Source organism: Sebastes umbrosus, chromosome 15 (genome assembly GCF_015220745.1).
Source record: "Sebastes umbrosus isolate fSebUmb1 chromosome 15, fSebUmb1.pri, whole genome shotgun sequence".
NCBI lineage: Eukaryota > Metazoa > Chordata > Actinopteri > Perciformes > Sebastidae > Sebastes > Sebastes umbrosus.
In genome coordinates this window covers 6,947,563-6,960,286 of record NC_051283.1, presented here as the reverse complement: position 1 = coordinate 6,960,286, position 12,724 = coordinate 6,947,563, and the positions used below count along the sequence as shown (strand labels likewise).

Genomic DNA, 12,724 nt, shown 5'->3' with positions numbered 1-12,724 from the left:
GTGACCGTTAACTACAGGATACACGAGCTTCATATTCAACTGCAGAATACGTGACAGCCGTTTGTTCCAAACACTAACATGCACGCGCACTGGGCGTTCCCGCGCGCGCAGGCCACAGATATGTGTAACTTAGTGAAAAGGTAAAAATCCGTGTATAATTAATTCTTTTCATATTCAACTGGGAATCATAAATCGGATAATCAAATTAAAGAATCGTTATTTCGTTATTCGGTAATGAATCCAACAGAAAAAGAGTCGTTTACAAACCTTTTCAGAAGGAGAGAAGAAGAAGCTGCTGCGACACAACCGAGCTCAAAGTGAAACTAAAGTTTGGACTCAAGGCCTATAGAAGGAGGCTGGGACACGGGTCTTGTGGTGTAGGGTTTAACGCATGCGCAGTGTAACTGAAGCTGCGGTGGTGCGTTGTGATTGGCTCAATTTCGGCGAGATCAGGCCAGATTTTACTGCGCATGTGTGGTACTCCCTAAAATATGACACGTTAATGACGTATGATCCATCCTCCTTTCCATAGGCCTTGGCTGGACCTCGTGGTTCAGGTATATCCTGCAATCTGACTTCAACATAAAAGCACCGTCCTGATGAACGCGACAGGCCATTTTGTCCATAGACATACATACAGTACAGATGTATGCGTATGTATGTCTATGATTTCATCAGCAGCAGAAAATAAAAGAAATGTCAAGTTTTCACTTTGTTTTAACGCTTCTTCTTCGACATTAGTTTGGATGATGGTGAAGTTCGTGTGTTGTGAAGTTTCTTCACAGAGAAAGAGGAAGTCTCTGGACTTCTTTATAAAGTGCGCAACCAGGAAATGCAGCTTCATCAGCGATGTGTCCCTTAAAGTCTTAAAAAAAGACTGCTGCAGATCATCTTCTCCCTGTGAGAGCAGACACACAGTTTTTATTTCACTCTAAATGTTGGATGTCTTCATCTCATCAGTCTAACTCTGATCTCATGTGTTTCTGACTCTTCACCTCTAAGCTGCAGTAACGTGTTTCTGTCACAATATAGCGCCAGAGTAAACATGACTGACTGAAGAGTTGGAGAGTTCAACACCACTACATAATCACAATACTACACAATCTGTCATGTATGAAGAAGTACTATACTTCAACTTTATTTTATCAAGTATACTTTAAGTAAATGTAAAGTATATATTCCCCAGGTATACTTTATGCAGTAAGTATACTAATATCAAAGTACCAGTAGTATACTTGTAAGTGTGTTACTCATACTTCTTGGGACTAAAGTGACCCACTTTTTAGTTTATTAAAGTACTTTTAAGTGTACTTTAAGAGTAGGAACAGTAAACTTTGTTTATACAACTAGTTTACACAGAAGTTTTATTTTGTACTGCATCTATACTATAAGTGTACTGATAGTTTACTAGTTTTATACTTGTAGTCCACTTTATAGTTTATGAAAGTACACTTTAAAGTATATTCTCAGTAAACCACTAGTTTAATAGTTTTTATATTGTAACTATACTATATATTTGTAGCCCACTTTTTAGCAGAGACGGGGACTCGAGTCACACTTAAGTCACACACAGTGACTTGAGACTTGTCTTATTATATCATTGCTATTATAATTATATTATTATTGTGAACAGATAATGCAAAAACTTAGAAAATTGTTGATGAACTGAAGTAAATTCATATCAAAACATCATTTTACAAACTCACACACTTTAATAGGCTGCGCTATCATAAAGTCAGCTCAACTACAAGCATACCTAGTGTGATATCTTCGGATATCAATTACCAGATAGCGAGACTTCATCTTCAGTGGAGCTGGCTTTATTGCAGGAACCACCTGCATGCCCAACATGTTGCTGTATACACACTGCACCTCACTCTGGGTAATCCTACCATGTGTATAGCACTAGAGCCCTCTACTGGTTCTGGGCTGTGATAACAACCAACAGTCACTTCATAACATCCCTCCCCTCTTAAAGGGACTGTTTGTAACTTTTTACACGTATAAATCTACCGGGTCGGTGTCCCATGCGCGCTAGCATATGAATGTACATCTTGATCAAAAGATTAAGTACAAGTAGGCCTATAAGCCAAGTATACTTAGACTTTTCTGTAAACTTGTCAGTATGAGCCAAGTATACTTCAGTTTACTTTTGTTAAGTATATGTAGTATAAGTACATAAAAAGTAAACTGAAAATATACACTCTTATTGTAAGTTTAAAAGAAGTTTACTAACAGCACACTTGAATAAACTTTTTTTTGGTATGGTCACTCAGTAAAGAATGCATTCTTTACTGAGTGACCATACCAAAAAAAAGTTTGTTGTCAAACAATTTGTCAAAAAGCTGCTGATGCATGCAGCTGTTTGGTCAAATCATTTGACCTTATTTGTGAATTGGATGAAACAAGTGGTGCAAACTAAGGTAACTAATTGCTTAGTGTTACATTGTCATAAGCCATTTATACCAATCCTTTTTTTGACAAAAAGTGAGCATCATATTTTATAGACTGATCTGTGACACCTTAAAAAGTAAATCTGTCCCCTTGAACAGTAAAGAAGGATTAGTATGGGGACCTGTTACAGAACATGGAAATACAAGTTTACTGTTGTTGAATTTACTTCTTGTCTGATCAAGTCCTCAAATACTAATCTGTACAACATGATTCACATAATGATAACCTGAATATATTCATACATTACCTTAATGTTCAGTCACATTGGAGCAGACCGGGAGACGAGAGAAGACTTCCTTCAGTGTGTTCTCCTCAACTACAGCTAGTGAGGGACAACCTGAGTTTATATAGTAGGACGACAGGACCGAAAGCTACTGTTACTGCAGGTGGCGCAGGGCGAGGAGTGTGACAGCTGATCATGTCTGCTCTGCGCAACCGATCTGATTGGCCACCCCGAGTGGCCAATCAGATTTGAGCATACCGGGAGACGAGAGAAGACTTCCTTCAGTGTCTTCTCGTCAACTACAGTGAATGAGGCTGAACTGAATTCAGACAGGGCATCACACTCTTTGCCCATGCGCAGGGCGAAGACTTTGTAGCTCGGATTTTGACAGCATGTCTCTTACTTCCCGTGTCTCGTCTCAGTTGTCGCTCCCATGCCTTATCTTACGTCACTGTGTTTGTGTTAGGGGGATGTTACTGTATAAGAGGAGGTGGGCGTAACTTCTGGTGAGGTTGTGGAAGTAGCAGTAAACTAGTTAGTCCCATAGGATAACCATAGTGGCAATAAACTGCAAACGACGCTTCTTTTGAAAAGTAATTCACCTTCATTTGACAAAATCCTGCTTTATTTTGAACAGATATGTAACTAACGTTGAATTGTCATTTTCTAAAGTGTCATAGCGGAGCTGTGGTACGGTGTTCCGTACACTTTATGTCAGACGTGCAAACAGCGTCTGTGTTGACAGAGCTGCTGCTGCAGTAAGCAGTCAGTGAGCACCACTGATGTTAGAAATGACCATTTGAAAGCATTTATTCAACAAAGGGTGATATATTTAACAACGTGAGATAGCAGAATAATCATTTCATACAGACTACAGTACTGTGAGAAGCATACATTAAGTTGAAATGTACATTGTCGCTGCTCTAGTCGTCTCTTCTCTCTAGCTGCAGTCGGGGCTGTGGGAGCACCCATGGGTGCACCTCACAAACTCACTCAAAACAAATCTCACAGGAACAAACGGAGGAGGTCTCTGGCTTGGTCGGGAATGAAAGAGGTGAAACTGAGGATCACACGATATACTGTAAATGTTATGCACGATCTGGAAGTATTTATTCAGCGATCTGCGGAAAAACTCTGTTTACAATATATGTAAATGAACTGGCTCCAATTTAACTCTGGGCATTTTGTTGTACCAGATGATATTGCTCTACTGGCTGAATCTGAGGACAATTTACAAAATATGTTAAATTTGTTAAAGACCTGGTGTTACAGATGGAGGTTGTCAATAAATCAAAGTAAAACACAGATTGTTCATTTCAGGAAAAAAGGATATTCCAAGAAGTAAGAAAAATTTGACTTTTGGGTCTGTAATAATGGAATATACACCTGAATACAAATATTTTACTATGACTTTTTATTGCATTTTTATGACATTATACTATGAGTTTTTATTGCATTTTTATGACATTATACTATGAGTTTTTTAGTGCATTTTTATGAGATATTATACTATGACTTTTTATTAAAACTATACTGTGACTTTATTGCATTTTTATGAAATTATACTTTAACTTTTATTAAAACTATACTATGACATTTTAATTACATACTATAGTATGACTTTTTTATTGCATTTTTATGACATAGTATGACTTTTTTATTATAAACTATACTATGACGTTACATGATGTTTTAATTACATACTGTACTAGGACATTTTTATGACATACTATAGTATGACATTTTTATGACATTTTAATTGCTTACTATACTATGACTTTTTTCTGACATATGTTTGACTTTTTATGACAAAAAAGTAAACTATTTTACTCAGATTTTATGCATATGGTGGTGTGTTCTTTATACCATGACAGTTTTGGCATCTTAAAAACAACAAGAATGGCTTTATGTTTTATGTATCTCAGTTACAATCACAATAAATAGTTTCTATGCCTCTAAGCTTTTACCTTTGCTTCCAGAGTCCACAGTGAGCACAACGGGTTACAGGTTAGGTTAGGCCCTACTGTTTGAAGCAGTCGGGATGATGTATGAAATGACTAGTACTCTTGTGGCATGGCTGCTTCAAGATGTCCAACGACGCCACCTGTAGGTTTGGAAGAGCCTCTCAAATACTTGACTCAATAGCTGGATCTTAATTTAGTTTCACAAGGTAGAGCAGTGTGGCATAAATAAAGCCAGGCAATAAAAACAGTTAAAAAATGATAAAAGGCATTAAAAACAAAATAAGTTAAAGTTCATCAAGACTCATACAAAGGGGGTCCTCCAGACAGAGTCCTGTTAGTCCTGATGGGTTGTTTCTCTGAGGAACTTTATACGACTGCACAGATGATTCCCTTCTTATAAGTAGATTTAGTAAAAGAACGTCTGAAGGCGAAGCAGAGTCCAGCACAGAGGGCTGCTGCTGTCAGTCCCAGTCCAACGTAGAGGCCGATCCTTCCCCGACTCTCTGGTTGTGGACTCACTGTTGGTCTCTGAGGTCTGGGCTCATCAGGAGCTGCCGTCAACTTACCAGTGACATTGAGCCAGCATTTCCCAGAGTTCCTCCCATAACCTGTGAACACGTCACACCGGTACAGACCAGAGTCATCAGTCCTGAGTCTGGACACATGAAGTCTGAGTCGTCCTTCTCTGAGGACGTCTTCGTCAACACTGGACTCGTCCTGCAAACTGTTCATCCTGAGACTCTGGGACCTCAACACCTTCATGGAAACAAAACAGGACTGAGGGTCTGAGATCAGCTAACAGTTCACAGTAGATAAAAAGTGAGTTAGGGGAACTGTGACTTCTGGTTGTGAACATCCACTCCAGTGTGATGCTGTGATTCTCCTCTGCCTGATAGGAGGTCTGTGTCACATTCACTACAAATGATCCTGTTGAGGAGACAGAGAGGGAAAGTGAGGAGCGGACAAACTGACAACTTTGAACATGTCAAACTCCATCTAGAGATGTTTCTGTGGAGAGTTTAGTGATCATGGTCTCAGTGCTGTAAAGTGCTTTAAAGATACAAAAGTGAACTAACCAGAGACACAGGAGGTCAGGCTGATGAGCAGCAGGATGCTGCAGATCATCTTCTCCCTGTGAGAGCAGACACACAGTTTTTATTTCACTCTAAATGTTGGATGTCTTCATCTCATCAATGTAACTCTGATCTCATGTGTTTCTGACTCTTCACCTCTAAGCTGCAGTAACGTGTTTCTGTCACAAGATAGCGCCAGAGTAAACATGACTGACTGAAGAGTTGGAGAGTTCAACACCACTACATAATCAGAATACTACACAATCTGTCATGTAGGAAGAAGTACTATACTTCAACTTTATTTTATCAAGTATACTTTAAGTAAATGTAAAGTTTATATTCCCCAGGTATACTTTATGCAGTAAGTATACTTATATCAATGTACTAGTAGTATACTTGTAAGTGTGCTACTTATACTTCTTGTGACTAAAGTGACCCACTTTTTAGTTTATAAAAGTACTTTTAAGTGACCTTTAAGAGTAAGAACAGTAAACTTTGATTACACAACTAGTTTACACACAAGTTTAATTTTGTACTGCAACTATACTACAAGTGTACTGATTTACTAGTACTGTTTATTAGTTTTATACTTGTAGTCCACTTTATAGTTTATGAAAGTACACTTTAAAGTATATTCTCAGTAAACCACTTGTTTAATAGTTTTTATATTGTAACTATACAATATATTTGTAGCCCACTTTTTAGCAGAGACGGGGACTCGAGTCACACTTAAGTCACACACAGTGACTTGAGACTTGTCTTATTATTATATCATTGCTATTATAATTATATTATTATTGTGAACAGATAATGCAAAAACTTAGAAAATTGTTGATGAACTGAAGTAAATTCATATCAAAACACCATTTTACAAACTCACACACTTTAATAGGCTACGCTATCATAAAGTCAGCTCAACTACAAGCATACCTAGTGTGATATCTTCAGATCTCAATTACCAGATAGCGAGACTTCATCTTCAGTGGAGCTGCCTTTATTGCAGGAACCACTTAGTAGTATCACAACATGCCCAACATGTTGCTGTATATATACAGCACCTCACTCTGGTTAATCCTACCATGTGTATAGCACTAGAGCCCTCTACTGGTTCTGGCCTGTGATAACAACCAACAGTCACTTCATAACATCCCTCCCCTCTTAAAGGGACTGTTTGTAACTTTTTACACGTATAAATCTACCGGGTCGGTGTCCCATGCGCGCTCGCATATGCATGTACATCTTGATCAAAAGATTAAGTACAAGTAGGCCTATAAACCAAGTATACTTAGACTTTTCTGTAAACTTGTCAGTATGAGCCAAGTATACTTCAGTGTACTTTTGTTAAGTATATCTCTGATAAGTACATAACAAGTAAACTGAAAGTATACACTCTTATTGTAAGTTTAAAAAAAGTTTACTAACAGCACACTTGAATCAACTTTTTTTTGGTATGGTCACTCAGTAAAGAATGCATTCTTTACCGAGTGACCATATCAAAACAAATGTTTGTTGACAAACTCTTTTTTTGGTATGGTTTTTTTTTTTCTGACCAAACAGTTGCTGATGATCAGCAACTGTTTGGTCAAATCATTTGAACTTATTTGTGACTTGGATGAAACAAGTGGTGCAAACTAAGGTAACTAATTGCTTAGTGTTACATTGTCATAAGCCATTTATACCAATTCTTCTTTTTTTGACAAAAAGTGAGTTAAATCGAACTTAGAACCGAATGACTGACATGAACAGGACAATAAAGTTACTGAGCAAAAGTCAGTAGCTGGCTGGGAGTTCCTGTTCGAGGGGTTATGCCAAAAAAGGGATCTTGCGAAAGTTTATATAATCCGCGAGATTTTGTGTTCATTTACGTTCTGCATTCAAGATACAGCTGGAATCAATCCTATCAGTCTGGTGTACTCTGTTAACTATCAACACCACTGTCACTCCATTTGTTTTTGTATAGTTTCTATGTTATTCTTATTTAAGTTTTATATACCCATTATTATTCATTATTTTACTTTATCTATTAATCTGTACTCTGTCTGTCTTTGTGCTGCTGCAACAAGATTTCCCCTCTTGTGATCAATACAGTTTCATCTGATCTTCTTGTATTTTATTTCTTAATAAAGAATAAAGAAAGGGTAACACAGATGTGTTGTTTTACGGTTGTAAACATCAGTAATACAAATAGAAGCAGTGCCTGATATAAAGGAATGAGGATCCTGTGAACCTGTATTTAAATTAAAATATCAAAACACACCTTGTGTTGTTGTCAGATCTCACAGTAACAATGTATCATATTTTATAGACTGATCTGTGACACCTTAAAAAGTAAATCTGTCCCCTTGAACAGTAAAGAAGGATTAGTATGGGGACCTGTTACAGAACATGGAAATACAAGTTTACTGTTGTTGAATTAACTTCTTGTCTGATCAAGTCCTCAACTACTAATCTGTACAACATGATTCACATAATGATAACCTGAATATATTCATACATTACCTTAATGTTCAGTCACATTGGAGCAGACCGGGGGACGAGAGAAGACTTTCTTCAGTGTTTTCTCCTCAACTACAGCTATTGAGGGACAACATGAGTTTTTATAGGACGACAGGACCGAAAGTTACTGTTACTATCAGTGGTGCAGGGCGAAGTCTGTTTTTTTTTTTAAATCCCTATATTTTTACTGCTTCTTCTTGAGCAATTTCTACTACTATTAAAAAATATCTTAAAAGTAGTCCCATGTGCCCAAAGACTAGTGTGATAGGAAATTTAAAATTTCACACAAATGGGTTAATAGTTCTCTGGCAAGCTGCAGCTGGAGATATATTTAGCTCGTCAGGTGAGGAATTGCACCACCTTTTATTTTGCCATAGTTTCAGTGTTATATGATACAGTGCGTTTTGGACTTCAGCAGCAGACAAGCACTGACAACGACGTTTAGTGGAAGCAGGCAGGGACACAGTTTACACAAAACCAGAAAAGCTTTGGACTGAAGAAATAGTTCACATCAGCTGACTCTACTTAGCTCTCCAGCTCTACTTCTTTTTCAAAAAATGATGCATTAATTTCTCTTGCTCCTATTCTGTCATGTTTCATCTCCAGTTAAGATGACATTTTACAACAGGTTGATTTGACCTACAAGCTCCTGGAGAGCTGGATAACACCACAACACAGCCTTGTACTGTTTCTCTTGAGTGAAGTTAACATGCGTAGGGTGTTTATGTGTTTACATACTTTTTAAAAAAAACTAAAAAACTACATAAAACAATTTTAAATAGGTATTTCATTTGATTCATATGCAATTTAATAAACATATTTTGTTGCAAGTGAAAAGGTAAGTGATGTGAGTGCATGTGAGAATACCATAATGAGGTGTGCCCTGTACAGTATTGCTATCTTTTTATAGAGTTACTGAGAAACTGTCACATAATGCTCATTACTCAAGACACAAATTAATTGAAGAATACTACTAATAGGAATATGGCTTTGGTATATTTTTGTTATTTACTGATTAAACAAAAACTTTGATTCTGTGGTTATAGAAAAAAGACAACCAGTTGTCCAACAGAATGATGTAAGGAAAAAAAAAGAAGCAAATACATTAGCTGGAAAACCTGTTTGTCCGACAGTGAAACATTACCCCAATAAAATATAAAACGTCAAAGAGCTTTACAATAACCAACAAGAAACAAATCAGAAACAACTGGAGCGGAGGTTTGAAATATGTGATACGTTTGTGCACTTTTGGCTTGTGTGTTTTGTTTCAATGATCTGAGCTGGTTTCAAGTAAGTGGACTCGTAATGCTACATCATAAAGTGCCTTTTTAGACAACAACGCTGGACCTCATGAATGCTCTTGTGGCTGAATGGGAGCAAATCCCTGCAGCCAAAGGACGGACACAAGGGTGCAATGTTCAGGTGTCCACAGACAACCAGAATATCCTTGGACAAGGATAGACCAGGTGTCTATATGCCTTTAGGCTTTGTTTAGTTTACGTTTTTTTCCTGGTGTTGAGTTATATATGAATAGTTCCAGACTTTGTGTTAAGGATGTGACCGTTCCTTCCTTCCTTCCCATCAGTATCACTGATCCAGCGTGGCATCCAGTAATTGGAGAGCCACTCAGCCCGGCCTGGGTAGTGCTTCTCAAACACCTGCCTGAAGTAATAGGCCTCTTTGGTGCGTGGCGGGTTGTGAGGGAACCTCTTGTGAGCCTTCGCCATCTGGTCAGCATTCACCTGAGAGAAGACAGAAAGCAGGTTATCGGATATAACTAGGGCTGTCAATCGATTCAAATATGTAATCGCAGGATTGTCCATGATTAATCATGATTAATTGCAAATTAATCTCACATTTTTTTTATCTGTTCAAAATGCACCTTAAAAGGGAGATTTGTCAAGTATTTAATACTCTTATCGGCATGGGAGTGGACAAATATGCTGCTTTATGCAAATGTATGTATATATTTATTATTGGAAACAGGCATCAACAGCTGTCAGTGTGTCAGTGTGCTGACTTGACGCTGACTTGCCCCAAACTGCATGTGATTATCATAAAGTGGGCATGTCTGTAAAGGGGAGACTCGTGGGTACCCATAGAATCCATTTTCATTCACATATCTGGAGGTCAGAGGTCAAGGGACCCCTTTGAAAATGGCCATGACAGTTTTTCCTCGCCAAAATTTAGTTTAAGTTTGGAGCGTTACTTAGCCTCCATCCTGACAAGCTAGTATGACATGATTGGTACTCTTCACTCTAGCTTTTAAACTGAGCCCGCTGCAACCTAAAAATTGTTTGCGTTAATGCGTTCAAATAAATTTGTGTTATTATCGCATTAACTTTGACAGTCCTAATTAGCATCTGAAAAAAGTCTAAATATCCTCCATAGAGTCAAGACTACAGGTACCTGGAGTTTGCTCTGGTGCTTTGGCTTATGTGACTACTTTTGTTGATGCTAATATGAGCTTCAATTTTACAACAGACCATAAACACACCATAGGTTCTAAAGGGGGGGGGGGGGGGGGGGTTCAGCATTGTTACAAAGCCTTATTTCATTCCTCAAGTTACATCTTTATCCACAGACAAGAAACATTAAAAAACTACTGACCTTACAAATCCTCATCTCCTCAGGCAAAGAAAGGTAGTATGCTGTGAATCTGTGGTCCAGGAAAGGCGCTCTGAGCTCCAGACTGAAACACAAGAACAACAAGACTCGGGTCAAAAACTGAGTATATGGCTGCTGGACCGTGTACGATCAGTCTGTGAATTTGTGGCTAGATTGTTACACACATAGTCCGTGGTCATGTCTATAAAGTTAAATCCAGTAATACGTTTTCACAGCCTCCGTTCTTTCCACGCTTCTTATTCATTGTCTATGTAAGCAGCCGTGCAATGCATTCTGGTAGCGTTGTGGTACGATTCGAAAGACGGGGCGTCCAACCGGTCGAGGCAGATGGCAAAATCATTGCCATGGCTGCGCCCCCTTTTGGGGGGAAAGAATCGTGTGGTCACATATAGAGAGAAACGGGAAAATGCAGAAAAGCTGTGTAGTGGATTAACCCACGCTTTAACAATAAGATTTGAGGCACATAAAATGTGTGAATATTCACTGCCAGTATTGTAAATCGCTAAATGATGTTGTGACTGTTGGATGATGGAAAATCAGCTTAGCTAACTTGAGTGGGAGGCTGCTGCAGTACAGTCATTCATCAGCATATCATCATCAGACTGTTGTCTCCAACTAAATCTCAGTTTAAAGATCAAACAGTTGGCTATCAACAGGTTGATTGTTAAACAGTTATTCATTTCCATTTTTAAAAATCCACGGACAGCCACTGGAGAGAGGCTAAAGAGCCACATGTGTCTCCGGAGCTGCAGGTTGCTGACCCCTGTCCTAACTGGATGTGATTCGAACGAGTGGACATCAGATTGTTTTCAGTTTTTCACAATGAAGATGTCCGTGAACCTGCTGCAGAGTGACGTGTCATTTGTTTGAAAAAACGCTCACCCTGGCTCTATTTATGTAAAGTTTCGAACACCTCCAACTTATTTTCACTGGTCAAAATCGACTCTCTATAGAGAGTGACATCGCTCGTAATATATCTGGACAATTTTTCATCTGTCATAGTGTCATCCTTAATACTACCACCTGATGGCCCTAAAGTAAAGAAGTCCTACACATAGTGGCTTGAATCCTTTGACTACGGTCAGACATCTGATCCCTCCTTTGAGTTAGATGTGAAGGTCGACCATATTGTAACTACTAAAGAGGTGTGACTTATCAGCATGAAGTCCCTCTTAAATCATGATGGTTTCCTTCAGGAATGGTAGCAATAAATTGATACATAGGAATTTGAATAAACACCTTTGTCACAGGGTTAAGAGGTACAAGTTTAGAGCGTTATTTAGCTTCCTTTGCGACAAGCTCCGTACCATGGTACGGAGCTTGTAGGCAGTAGGCCTACTTTGCATTTGCGTTTTGAAATTGGCAGACTGAATTGTGATTGGAAAGGTTCTCAGGCTCAGTTTCTGAAATATTGAAAACAATATTGGTGTCATCAGGCTATAAAAACTATAATTAAACAGTTTAAATGCACATACTGTAGCACTGGTTGCCCAACACCGCTGAAAGACACACTGAAACAATGAATTAAATGAACGGATGTACCCGTGTGCAGCAGTGGTTCGATCAGCACGGAGGACATCAAACAGGTAGAGCTCCTTCATCAGTCGAACGCTGTCCTCTGCAGCTGCTTTGGGAGTTGGAGCCTGGAGGAGGAACACAGCTCTAGATAACGCCAGATGAGATGTATAATCCCTCACAATGTATAATCTCTCAAGCAGGTTTTAGGTCTACCCTGGGGTCTTCTCTCAGTTGAACATATCCATTGTACCTCCACATGGAAGCCACTGGGAGGCATCCTGATCTCAAAACCCCTCTCCCTAAATATTTTTTATTCTAGCAAAGCAAACTTGCAGCACACACTTTGGCCCTTCTTTGAGTACTGTGTT

General features: G+C 38.6%; 1 protein-coding gene and 1 long non-coding RNA gene across 5 annotated transcripts in view; both read right to left on the bottom strand.

Moving 5' to 3' along the window:
* The window catches only part of LOC119503191 (NACHT, LRR and PYD domains-containing protein 3-like), a 179,776-nt gene that overhangs the window by 104,498 nt on the left and 62,554 nt on the right, over window positions 1-12,724 (bottom strand). Inside the window, exon 1 of one of the 4 annotated variants that reach the window (XM_037794795.1) lies at window positions 2,702-2,791. The exons of the other annotated variants lie outside the window; for them this stretch is intronic. The gene's annotated coding sequence lies outside the window, so the exon portion shown is untranslated. Of the gene's footprint in view, window positions 1-2,701; window positions 2,792-12,724 lie in introns of those variants that run through there. 4 annotated transcript variants of the gene reach the window in all.
* LOC119503197 lies at window positions 5,470-8,286 on the bottom strand. Its single transcript, XR_005210274.1, has 3 exons — window positions 8,214-8,286; window positions 5,718-5,773; window positions 5,470-5,568 (listed from the first exon to the last, which is right to left on the bottom strand). It is a non-coding gene; the product is annotated as an uncharacterized LOC119503197 (long non-coding RNA).